We start from the raw sequence: 11155 nt of genomic DNA, 5'->3' as shown, positions 1-11155 counted from the left end.
AATATTGTGAATGTTGTTATTTGCATTTCATCTAAATATTGTAGCTGTTTCCTCGTGGGTACAACATGACGTGTTCTTTGTGCCCTCCACTGATTCCACTTTTTAATCATAGAAATAGTTTAGTTTTGGTTTGTTTAAGCTTTGTGGTTAAACACGTCCCACCCAGTAAAGTAACTGTGTTGATCCGTCCACAGACCTGACATCACACAGCATGTCTGACACAGTTGAGTCGCAGGTCTTTATACTCTCCTCTACAGGTGTGTCTGCAGGAGGGTTATGGGCTGAGGTCAGTAGTAATAAGGGGGCATTAGTCCAAGATGGCGGCCAACCAAACCGGTTTCGTGCGTGTGCGCGTTCAGGTGTGGAAACACACAGGGCGTCAGAGGGGTTATATGAGTTTATGTGTTTTTAACTGGGTTTTAATTTAATCAAACCATAGGGTTTTTTAATTAAACTATTTTTATCACTTAGGTGTGTCTCAACATTCAGTTATGCAGACATATGTCTTCTTAAAAGCAATTCTTTGTTTTGCAGGCGGAGTGGAAGCTGTTTTGGTTCACAGTGCACCTTAACAAAGAGGGGCTGCTTTTCATTTACATCTAGTCAAAAGTGTTGGTGTTTTAGTCACACTAATTTTGTGATTCTGACAATATCTCAGCTTGCAGTGATGCCAGCATTTTATTTTAAAAACGCCACAAATGGGAGTTTCTTCTGAATGGGTAATGTCAGCATGTTCACAAGCGTTTCATTTCATCAAACCACTAGTTTTAATTTAACTAGTTTTTATGCATCTACTGGGGTTTCTTTCCAGGGTTGATGCGATCGTTTTATTTAAAAATCGGGATCTCAGCCTGGGCGTCTATTGTCTCATGTAGTCTGGAAGATGAGTGGATGGTGGGGTGGGTGCAGTTTTCTCTGCGGTGGGGTCGGGTGGACTGTCCCGGGCTCTGTGGGGCCGGGCGGCGCTGCTGCACTGGGCCCTGGTCCGGATGGGCCTGGGCCCCCTTTCCCTGGCGGGTCGCGGAGTATGGGGGTGCCTACTGGGGTCAGCGGGGGAGCTGGCCCCAGGGAGGGGTCACTTGCCCCTCCCTTCCTTCCCTCCCCATCTCCAGCTGCCCCCCTCTTCCTGCTCCACCACAACCACCCACACATGCAGGGCCTTGGAGTAGGGGTATGTCACCAGGGTGGCAGAGGAGGCTACCCCCCCCCCCCCTGTCCCCTTCTGGCTGCCTCTGCCTCAATTTTATCCCACAACTTAGACATTCACATTACTCACACTCTCATTACACATACAGTGGGGCAAAAAAGTATTTAGTCAGCCACCGATTGTGCAAGTTCCCCCACCTAAAATGATGACAGAGGTCAGTAATTTGCACCAGAGGTACACTTCAACTGTGAGAGACAGAATGTGAAAAAAAATCCATGAATCCACATGGTAGGATTTGTAAAGAATTTATTCGTAAATCAGGGTGGAAAATAAGTATTTGGTCAATAACAAAAATACAACTCAATACTTTGTAACATAACCTTTGTTGGCAATAACAGAGGTCAAACGTTTACTATAGGTCTTTACCAGGTTTGCACACACAGTAGCTGGTATTTTGGCCCATTCCTCCATGCAGATCTTCTCGAGAGCAGTGATGTTTTGGGGCTGTCGCCGAGCAACACGGACTTTCAACTCCCGCCACAGATTTTCTATGGGGTTGAGGTCTGGAGACTGGCTAGGCCACTCCAGGACTTTCAAATGCTTCTTACGGAGCCACTCCTTTGTTGCCCGGGCGGTGTGTTTTGGATCATTGTCATGTTGGAAGACCCAGCCTCGTTTCATCTTCAAAGTTCTCACTGATGGAAGGAGGTTTGGGCTCAAAATCTCACGATACATGGCCCCATTCATTCTGTCCTTAACACGGATCAGTCGTCCTGTCCCCTTGGCAGAAAAACAGCCCCATAGCATGATGTTTCCACCCCCATGCTTCACAGTAGGTATGGTGTTCTTGGGATGCAACTCAGTATTCTTCGTCCTCCAAACACGACGAGTTGAGTTTATACCAAAAAGTTCTACTTTGGTTTCATCTGACCACATGACATTCTCCCAATCCTCTGCTGTATCATCCATGTGCTCTCTGGCAAACTTCAGACGGGCCTGGACATGCACTGGCTTCAGCAGCGGAACACGTCTGGCACTGCGGGATTTGATTCCCTGCCGTTGTAGTGTGTTACTGATGGTGACCTTTGTTACTTTGGTCCCAGCTCTCTGCAGGTCATTCACCAGGTCCCCCCGTGTGGTTCTGGGATCTTTGCTCACCGTTCTCATGATCATTTTGACCCCACGGGATGAGATCTTGCGTGGAGCCCCAGATCGAGGGAGATTATCAGTGGTCTTGTATGTCTTCCATTTTCTGATGATTGCTCCCACAGTTGATTTTTTCACACCAAAGCTGCTTGCCTATTGTAGATTCACTCTTCCCAGTCTGGTGCAGGTCTACAATACTTTTCCTGGTGTCCTTCGAAAGCTCTTTGGTCTTGGCCAAGGCGGAGTTTGGAGTCTGACTGTTTGAGGCTGTGGACAGGTGTCTTTTATACAGATGATGAGTTCAAACAGGTGCCATTCATACAGGTAACGAGTGGGGGACAGAAAAGCTTCTTACAGAAGACGTTACAGGTCTGTGAGAGCCAGAGATTTTCCTTGTTTGAGGTGACCAAATACTTATTTTCCACCCTGATTTACGAATAAATTCTTTACAAATCCTACCATGTGGATTCATGGATTTTTTTTTCACATTCTGTCTCTCACAGTTGAAGTGTACCTCTGGTGCAAATTACTGACCTCTGTCATCATTTTAAGTGGGGGAACTTGCACAATCGGTGGCTGACTAAACACTTTTTTGCCCCACTGTAGCTCCATGCCCTCCTGGGTTTTAATTGCACCTTAGAACACACATGCATCAACACTACAATGAGCGGGTGGAGGGAGGTTTGGAGTCTTCTCTCACCCCCATTCTCTGCGACCTGCTGGAGCGGGGGGGCTAGGAGGAGGAGTTGGCCGTCCGACTGCGGTCTGGAGTGTGGGGCCTCCCTGCTGCTGCGGAGTCGGGGTGGCCTGCCTCCCCCCACCGCAGGGAAAAGGGTAACACCACCTGGGTCTGGGTGCAGTTCCCCCCTCCAGGGGCGGGGGCACCTAGACCCGGTTTGTAGAGTACGCTTGGGGAGTGTGATCGTGTGTACAGCGTCTCTTTATGTCTGTCTCCACGTTGGGTGAGTGTGGAGTAAGTGTATATGAGAGCATGAGGGTGGGAATGGATGTTTGTGTCTGTGTGTGCCTGTATGTCTGTGTCTATATGTCAGGTTGGGTGTCAGGCGTCACCTCTCTGGGGACATCTCAGGCCCTCCAAGGTTTGGAGGCCTATCTCCGCCCACCACCACTTCCCCTGCCGGTGGCGGACTCCCTCAGACATCGGTGCGTTGGTGGTTCTTTGTGTCTGGGGATGGGCGTCCAGGTACACACTGGCTCACTCCTTGGCGGCCGCTTATCGGGGCCTGGAGCCTGGGGCTCGCTCGGGCCACTTCGGAGGTGGGGTGCCCCCGGCCTCTCGGCCTGGGGCTCGGTCACTCAGGCACGGCTGGCTGCCGGCGGAGCTCACGGGCGCGTCACTGCAAGTCCCCCTGGCTTCTGCTCCGCGGCTGCTGAGTGAGCCCTCATCTGGGACTCTCCTCAGCTCTTTCTGGGACAGTGGCGCAGCTGCCCCTCTGTTGGTCTTCCTTGGTCTCTTGTGTTCTGGGGGCCTCTGGATGTCTGGAGTTTTGATCTCCTCCATACCTGCTTCATGCCCTGGAGGACGGGGCTGTGGCCCCCCCACACCCTCTAGCAGATCATTACATGAAGGAACCTTTTAAAAACAAGCGCGTCCATGCTCACAGGTGTACACACGGGTGATCACACCCACAAACTACACCCTTTTTGGCTCCTACCTCAAAGCACACTGTGTGCTGTCGATCTTATGTGCTGCACAATAATGTTTAATATTTAGTATTTACTGTCATATTCCCATATATCATTGTGATGTTGTTTATTCTATTACTCTTGTTCTCTTCTGCTTGTTTTCTTTTTCTTTCTCAGCAGGTGATCCAGGTGATCGATATATGCATTTTTTTTTCTCTGCCCGTTCTGTTGGTTTTTGTCTTTTGCCCTTCTCCCCCATCCCTCTTCTCAGCTGTTTCTCTTTCCCCCAGTCAAGTCTGTCCCGTATTCAGCAAATGAAAATAAAATGAACAATAAAAGGTGAATCAAATGGACCATTACGGCAAGGCTGGGATGGTCAATGTGGTAAAGTAAATCCGTTGGGCATCTTCCTTTGCCTTTAGACAACAATTCTGATGCAAAAGAGCCAAACGGAACAGAAAGAAAGAAAGAAAGAAAAAATCTGGATTTCGGAATGTTGAACTAAGAGTGAGACAAAGCCAGCTAGTTTTTAACACAGTAAATGGTCACAAATAACATTCAGCCCTTTAGAAGATAAACGCTGCAGTGATACTTCTAAAACCAGTCGCCCAGACCCGCTCCGTCTTTTCAATTCAATTCAATTCAATTCAATTTTATTTATATAGCGCCAAATCACAACATAAGTCGCCTCAAGGCGCTTCATAGATACAGAGAAAAACCCAACAATCATATGACCCCCTATGAGCAAGCACTTTGGCAACAGTGGGAAGGAAAAACTCCCTTTTAACAGGAAGAAACCTCCGGCAGAACCAGGCTCAGGGAGGGGCGGGGCCATCTGCTGTGATTGGTTGGGGTGAGAGAAGGAAGACAGGATAAAGACATGCTGTGGAAGAGAGATAGAGGTTAATAACAGATATGATTCAATGCAGAGAGGTCTGTTAACACTGAGTGAGTGAGAAAGGTGACTGGAAAGGAAAAACTCAATGCATCATGGGAATCCCCGGCAGCCTACGTCTATTGCAGCATAACTAAGGGAGGATTCAGGGTCACCTGGTCCAGCCCTAACTATATGCTTTAGCAAAAAGGAAAGTTTGAAGCCTAATCTTGAAAGTAGAGATAGTGTCTGTCTCCTGAATCCAAACTGGAAGCTGGTTCCACAGAAGAGGGGCCTGAAAACTGAAGGCTCTGCCTCCCATTCTACTTTTAAATACTCTAGGAACAACAAGTAGGCCTGCAGAGCGAGAGCGAAGTGCTCTAATAGGGTGATATGGTACTACAAGGTCATTAAGATAAGATGGGGCCTGATTATTTGAGACCTTGTATGTGAGCAGCAGGATTTTGAATTCAATTCTGGATTTAACAGGAAGCCAAAACAGGAGAAATCTGCTCTCTCTTTCTAGTCCCTGTCAGGACTCTTGCTGCAGCATTTTGGATTAGCTGAAGGCTTTTGAGTGAGTTTTTAGGACTTCCTGATAATAATGAATTACAGTCGTCCAGCCTGGAAGTAATAAATGCATGAACTAGTTTTTCAGCATCACTCTGAGACAGGATATTTCTAACTTTAGAGATGATGCACAAATGGAAGAACGCAGTCTTACATATGTGTTTAATATGTGCGTTGAAGGACATGTCCTGGTCAGAAATGACTCCAAGGTTCCTCACAGCGTTACTGGAGGCCAAGGTAATGCCATCCAGAGTAAGAATCTGGTTAGATACCATATTTCTAAGCTTTTCAGGGCCGAGTACAATAACCTCAGTTTGATCTGAATTAAGAAGCAGAAAGTTAGCGGCCATCCAGGTCTTTATGTCTTTAAGACATTCCTGCAGTTTAACTCATTGGTGTGTGTTATCTGGCTTCATGGACAGATAGAGCTGGGTGTCATCTGCATAGCAGTGTAAATGTATGCTATGTCTTCTAATGATGCTGCCTAAGGGAAGCATGTATAATGTAAACAGAATTGGTCCTAGCACTGAACCCTGTGGAACTCCATAATTAACCTCAGTGTGTGAAGAGGACTCTCCATTTACATGCACAAATTGGAGTCTATTAGATAGATATGATACAAACCACTGCAGTGCAGTACCTGTAATACCTACAGCATGTTCTAATCGCTCTAATAGGATATTATGGTCGACAGTATCGAACGCTGCACTGAGGTCTAGCAGGACAAGCACAGAGATGAGTCCACTGTCAGAGGCCATAAGAAGATCATTTGTAACCTTCACTAAAGCTGTTTCTGTGCTGTGATGAGCTCTGAAACCTGACTGAAACTCTTCAAATAAACCTCTGCAGATGATCTGTTAGCTGTTTGACAACTACTCTTTCAAGGATGTTTGATATAAAGGAAGGTTGGAGATTGGCCTATAATTAGCTAAGACTGCTGGGTCTAGAGATGCTTTTTGAGTAAAGGTTTAACTACAGCCAGCTTGAAGGCCTGTGGTACATAGCCGATCATTAGAGATAGGTTGATCATATTTAAGATCGAAGCATTAATTAATGGCAGGACTTCTTTGAGCAGTTTTGTAGGAATGGGGTCTAAAAGACACGTTGATGGTTTGGAGGAAGTAATTATTGAAGTTAACTCAGAAAGATCAATTGGAGAAAAAGAGTCTAACTTAACATCGATGGTACTAAGAGTAGCTGTAGATAATATTACATCTGTGGGATGATTACTGGTCATTTTTTCTCTAATGATAAAAATTTTATTTGTGAAGAAGTTCATGAAGTCATTACTAGTTAACGTTAAAGGGATGGTTGGCTCAAAAGAGCTCTGACTGTTTGTCAGCCTGGCTACAGAGCTGAAGAGAAACCTGGGGTTGTTCTTATTTTCTTCAATCAGTGATGAATAGTAAGATGTTCTGGCTTTGCAGAGGGCTTTCTTATAAAGCAGCAAACTATTTCTCCAGGCTAAATGATGATCCTCTAAATTTGTGACACGCCATTTCCTCTCCAGATTACGAGTCATCTGCTTTAGGCTACGTGTTTGAGAATTATACCACGGAGTCAGGTACTTCTGATTAGAGACCTTAGTTTTCACTGGAGCTACAGTATCCAGAGTCGTACGTAGTGAGGAGGTGAAATTATTAACAAGATAATCGACCTCTGTTGGAGCAGCGTTCAGATAGTTGCTCTGCTCTATGTTGGTACAGGGCATTGAAGATGATAACAGTGGGTGAATTATATTCTTAAACTTAGTTACAGCGCTTTCAGAAAGACATCTACTTTGATAAAGTCTACTCTCCACCGCTGTGTAATCAATTATTGTAAATGTAAATGTTATCAGGAAATGATCAGACAGGAGAGGGTTTTCAGGAAACACTGTTAAATGTTCAGTTTCTATGCCATATGTTAAAACAAGATCTAGAGTGTGATTAAAGTGGTGGGTGGGTTCTTTTACATTTTGACAGAAACCAATTGAGTCTAATAACAGATTAAATGCCATGTTGAGGCTGTCACTTTTAGCATCTACATGGATGTTAAAATCACCCACAATAATTATTTTATCTGAGCTCAGAACTAAATTAGATATAAAGTCTGAGAAATCAGACAGAAACTCTGTGTAAGGCCCAGGTGGACGATAGATGATAACAAGTAAGACTGGTTTCTGAGTTTTACAGCTGGGGTGGACGAGGCTAAGCATCAGGCTTTCAAATGAATTAAAAGTCTGTCTGGGTCTTTCATTAATTAATAGGCTGGTGTGAGAAATTGCTGCCACACCTCCCCCTCGGCCTGTGCTTCGAGATTTCTGGTAGTTAGAATGACTCGGGGGTGTTGATTCATTTAAACTAACATAATCATCCTGCTGCAACCAGGTTTCTGTAAGGCAGAGTAAATCAATTTGTTGATCAATTATTAAGTCATGTACTAACAGAGACTTGGAGGAGAGAGACCTAATATTTAATAATCCACATTTCACTGTTTTACTCTTTGGTTCAGATGTGGATACTGTATTGTTCTTTCTTTGTAATTGTTTATGTTTAAGTTGTTTGTTGCTGGTTTTTAGTTTGTTTTTTGTCTGTGTGGGAGCTGACACAGTCTCTATGGAGATGGGTTTTTGGGGGGGGTAGCAGGAGGAGAGAAGCTGCAGAGAGGCGTGTAAGACTGCAACTCTGCTTCCTGGTCCCAACTCTGGATAGTCATATTTTGGGGGGTTTAATAAATTTGTCCATATTTCTAGAAATGAGAGCTGCTCCATCCAAAGTGGGATGGATGCCGTCTCTCCTAACAAGACCAGGTTTCCTCCAGAAGGTTTGCCAATTATCTATGAAGCCCACATCGTTTCTGGGACACCACTCAGACAGCCAGCAATTTAAGGAGAACATGCGGCTAAACATGTCACTCCTGGTCTGATTGGGGAGGGGACCAGAGAAAACTACAGAGTCCGACATTGTTTTGGCAAAGTTGCACACCGATTCAATATTGATTTTAGTGACCTCCGATTGGCGTAACCGGGTGTCATTACTGCCGACGTGAATTATGATTTTACTGAATTTACGTTTACCCTTAGCCAGCAGTTTTAAATTTCCTTCAATGTCGCCTGCTCTGGCCCCTGGAAGACAATTGACTATGGTTGCCGGTGTCTCTAGCTTCACATGTCTGAGAACAGAATCACCAATTACCAGAGTTTGACCCCCGGCGGGTGTGTCGCCAAGTGGGGAAAAACGGTTAGACACATGAACGGGTTGGTGGTGTACCTGGGGCTTCTGTTTAGGACTATGCTTCCTCCTCACCGTGACCCAGCCGCCCTCTTTCCCCAGCTGCTTGGGGTCTGCCGGGGAACAGCTAGCGGGGCTAATTGTTTGAATGTGTTCAGGATTACAAAAGCCCACTGCGGGTATCATTTAATTGTTGGGATTCCTTAGGAAAAGGTAAAAGCCGGCAGGTGTACCAGTCGAGCAAGGTCTCGCCTACTTTCTGAAGTAGCCAGCAACAGCGGTCCCTTAGGCCTATCTTGGCCAGTTACACCGGATCTCAGCAACTGCGTGCCCCACCCTCATTGTTTTAAACTTGCACAGCAAGGTGATGCCCTGCAGGTGTATCGCCCCCACCCAGACTTATAGGCACCCCATCTATTGTTTTTGGAAGCACCCGGTCCTATATGAAGCGCTCCTGAGAGCGTGAGACCCTTGCCATTTCGTGTCAGGACCAGCGCCGGTGCAGACCATTTTCTACCCACACAGAGCGTTCATGACCAGCCAGCGCTGCTTATGCATAAGAGAAAAGCGACAATACAACGAGGTTCTCTGCTCCAAGACGTCCGCGGTCCTTTCACACGGTAAGCATGTGTGTTATAGCCAGCGCTTCATAAATGTCTGTCTGGCAGCGCAGATTATTCAAACTGTTTTTAAAACGTGACTCATTTGTTGTCCAAAAAACATTTCATTTGCTAAGTTACTGATTTAAAAATATATTTTTTTGAATTTTTTGCTGGATGTCAAACATATGATAGACTCTTAAGTATATTATATAGCAAAATTCACAGTGGTATAACCATGTTAAATAAAAGATGCCCAAGTGTGCACCAATGCACTCTAATGCAAGCCTTTGAAACGTATGTTGATAAGTAATGAAGCGTACGTCTACCACTATAGTTGAAAAGAGTCTGTATCCACACTTTGTGGATCTGCTGATTTGTTTTTAATGTGGCACTTTTTTCACCAACTGCAGATGATGAAATCCTCTTTATTTGAGAAAGTGTCCCTAAACTGTGGCTACTCATAATTAGTCAGTTCCCTTTGCTTCAATGAAGATGTGTCTTTAAATCTACGATACCTTTCCTGTTTCCTGCCTATAAGTCTGGGGAGGGGGGGTTATACACCTGCAGGGCATCACCTTGCTGTGCAAGTTTAAAACAATGAGGGTGGGGCACGCAGTTGCTCAGATCCGGTGTAACTGGCCAAGACAGGCCTAAGGGACCGCTGTTGCTGGCTACTGGTAGAAGGTTCCGCATCTTCCGGGCAAGGACAGAGAGACTCAAGAGGAGCTTCTATCCCCAAGCCATCCGTGCCCTAAACACACACACCCGCCCTCTCACATCATCTATAATTGACTGAGACAGGACTCTTCCAGACACTAAACCAAGGCACAATGTACATTTCAATTCCTTTAATTTTAAATATGTTTATATTGTCTATCCTGTAAAATAGTCAGATGTCTATTCATATTAATGTACAGAATTCACCTGCTTGCTGCTACTACTGCACATTCACCCAATGTATATACTACATATATATAATGTTCTTCCTCTACACCCCCCCTCAATTTTTTTGCACATGTCGAGGAGCGTGTCAGGCTACATTTCACTGTGTGTTATACTTGTATAACTATGCATGTGACAAATAAAGAACCTTGAACCTTGAACCTTACTTCAGAAAGTAGGCGAGACCTTGCTCGACTGGTACACCTGCCGGCTTTTACCTTTTCCTAAGGAATCCCAACAATTAAATGATACCCGCGGTGGGCTTTTGTAATCCTGAACACATTCAAACAATTAGCCAGCTGCTGAAAAGACGGAGCGGGTCTGGGCGACTGGTTTTAGAAGTATCACTGCAGCGTTTATTTTCTAAAGAGCTGAATGTTATTTGCGACCATCTGTTGTGTTAAAAACTACTCTGAAACCATGAAACCCCTTACAGGAGAAATGCCCGTTTGATCCGTTTTTAAATAAATAAAATGCTTGCATCGCTGCAAGGTGTGACATCCGAATCACAAAATGAGTGTGATTAAAACACGATTAGCTTGATAAGAGCGATACTGGTTGCTTTGGGGGGAAAGGTGACATGGTGTGCAACGTGTTTTAGAAGTAGCCCAATAGCATTTATTTTCTAAAGGACTGAATGTTATTTGTGACCATTTACTGTGTTAAAAACTAGCTGGCTTTGTCTCACTCTTAGTTCAACATTCTGAAATCCCGATTTTTAAATAAAACGATCGCATCAACCCTGGAAAGAAACCCCAGTAGATGCATAAAAACTAGTTAAATTAAAACTAGTGGTTTGATGAAATGAAATGGCATCACTGCAAGCTGAGATATTGTCAGAATCACAAAATTAGTGTGACTAAAACACCAACACTTTTGACTAGATGTAAATGAAAAGCAGCCCCTCTTTGTTAAGGTGCACTGTGAACCAAGCAGTGTTGGGGAGTAACGGAATACATGTACCGCCGTTACGTATTTAAAATACAAAATATGAGTAACTGTATTCCGTTACAGT

Source organism: Diplotaxodon limnothrissa, linkage group LG15 (assembly GCF_057381915.1).
Source record: "Diplotaxodon limnothrissa isolate DT_005_m linkage group LG15, D_limnothrissa_male_GT1.1, whole genome shotgun sequence".
Lineage (NCBI taxonomy): Eukaryota > Metazoa > Chordata > Actinopteri > Cichliformes > Cichlidae > Diplotaxodon > Diplotaxodon limnothrissa.
This window is presented reverse-complemented; position numbering follows the sequence as displayed.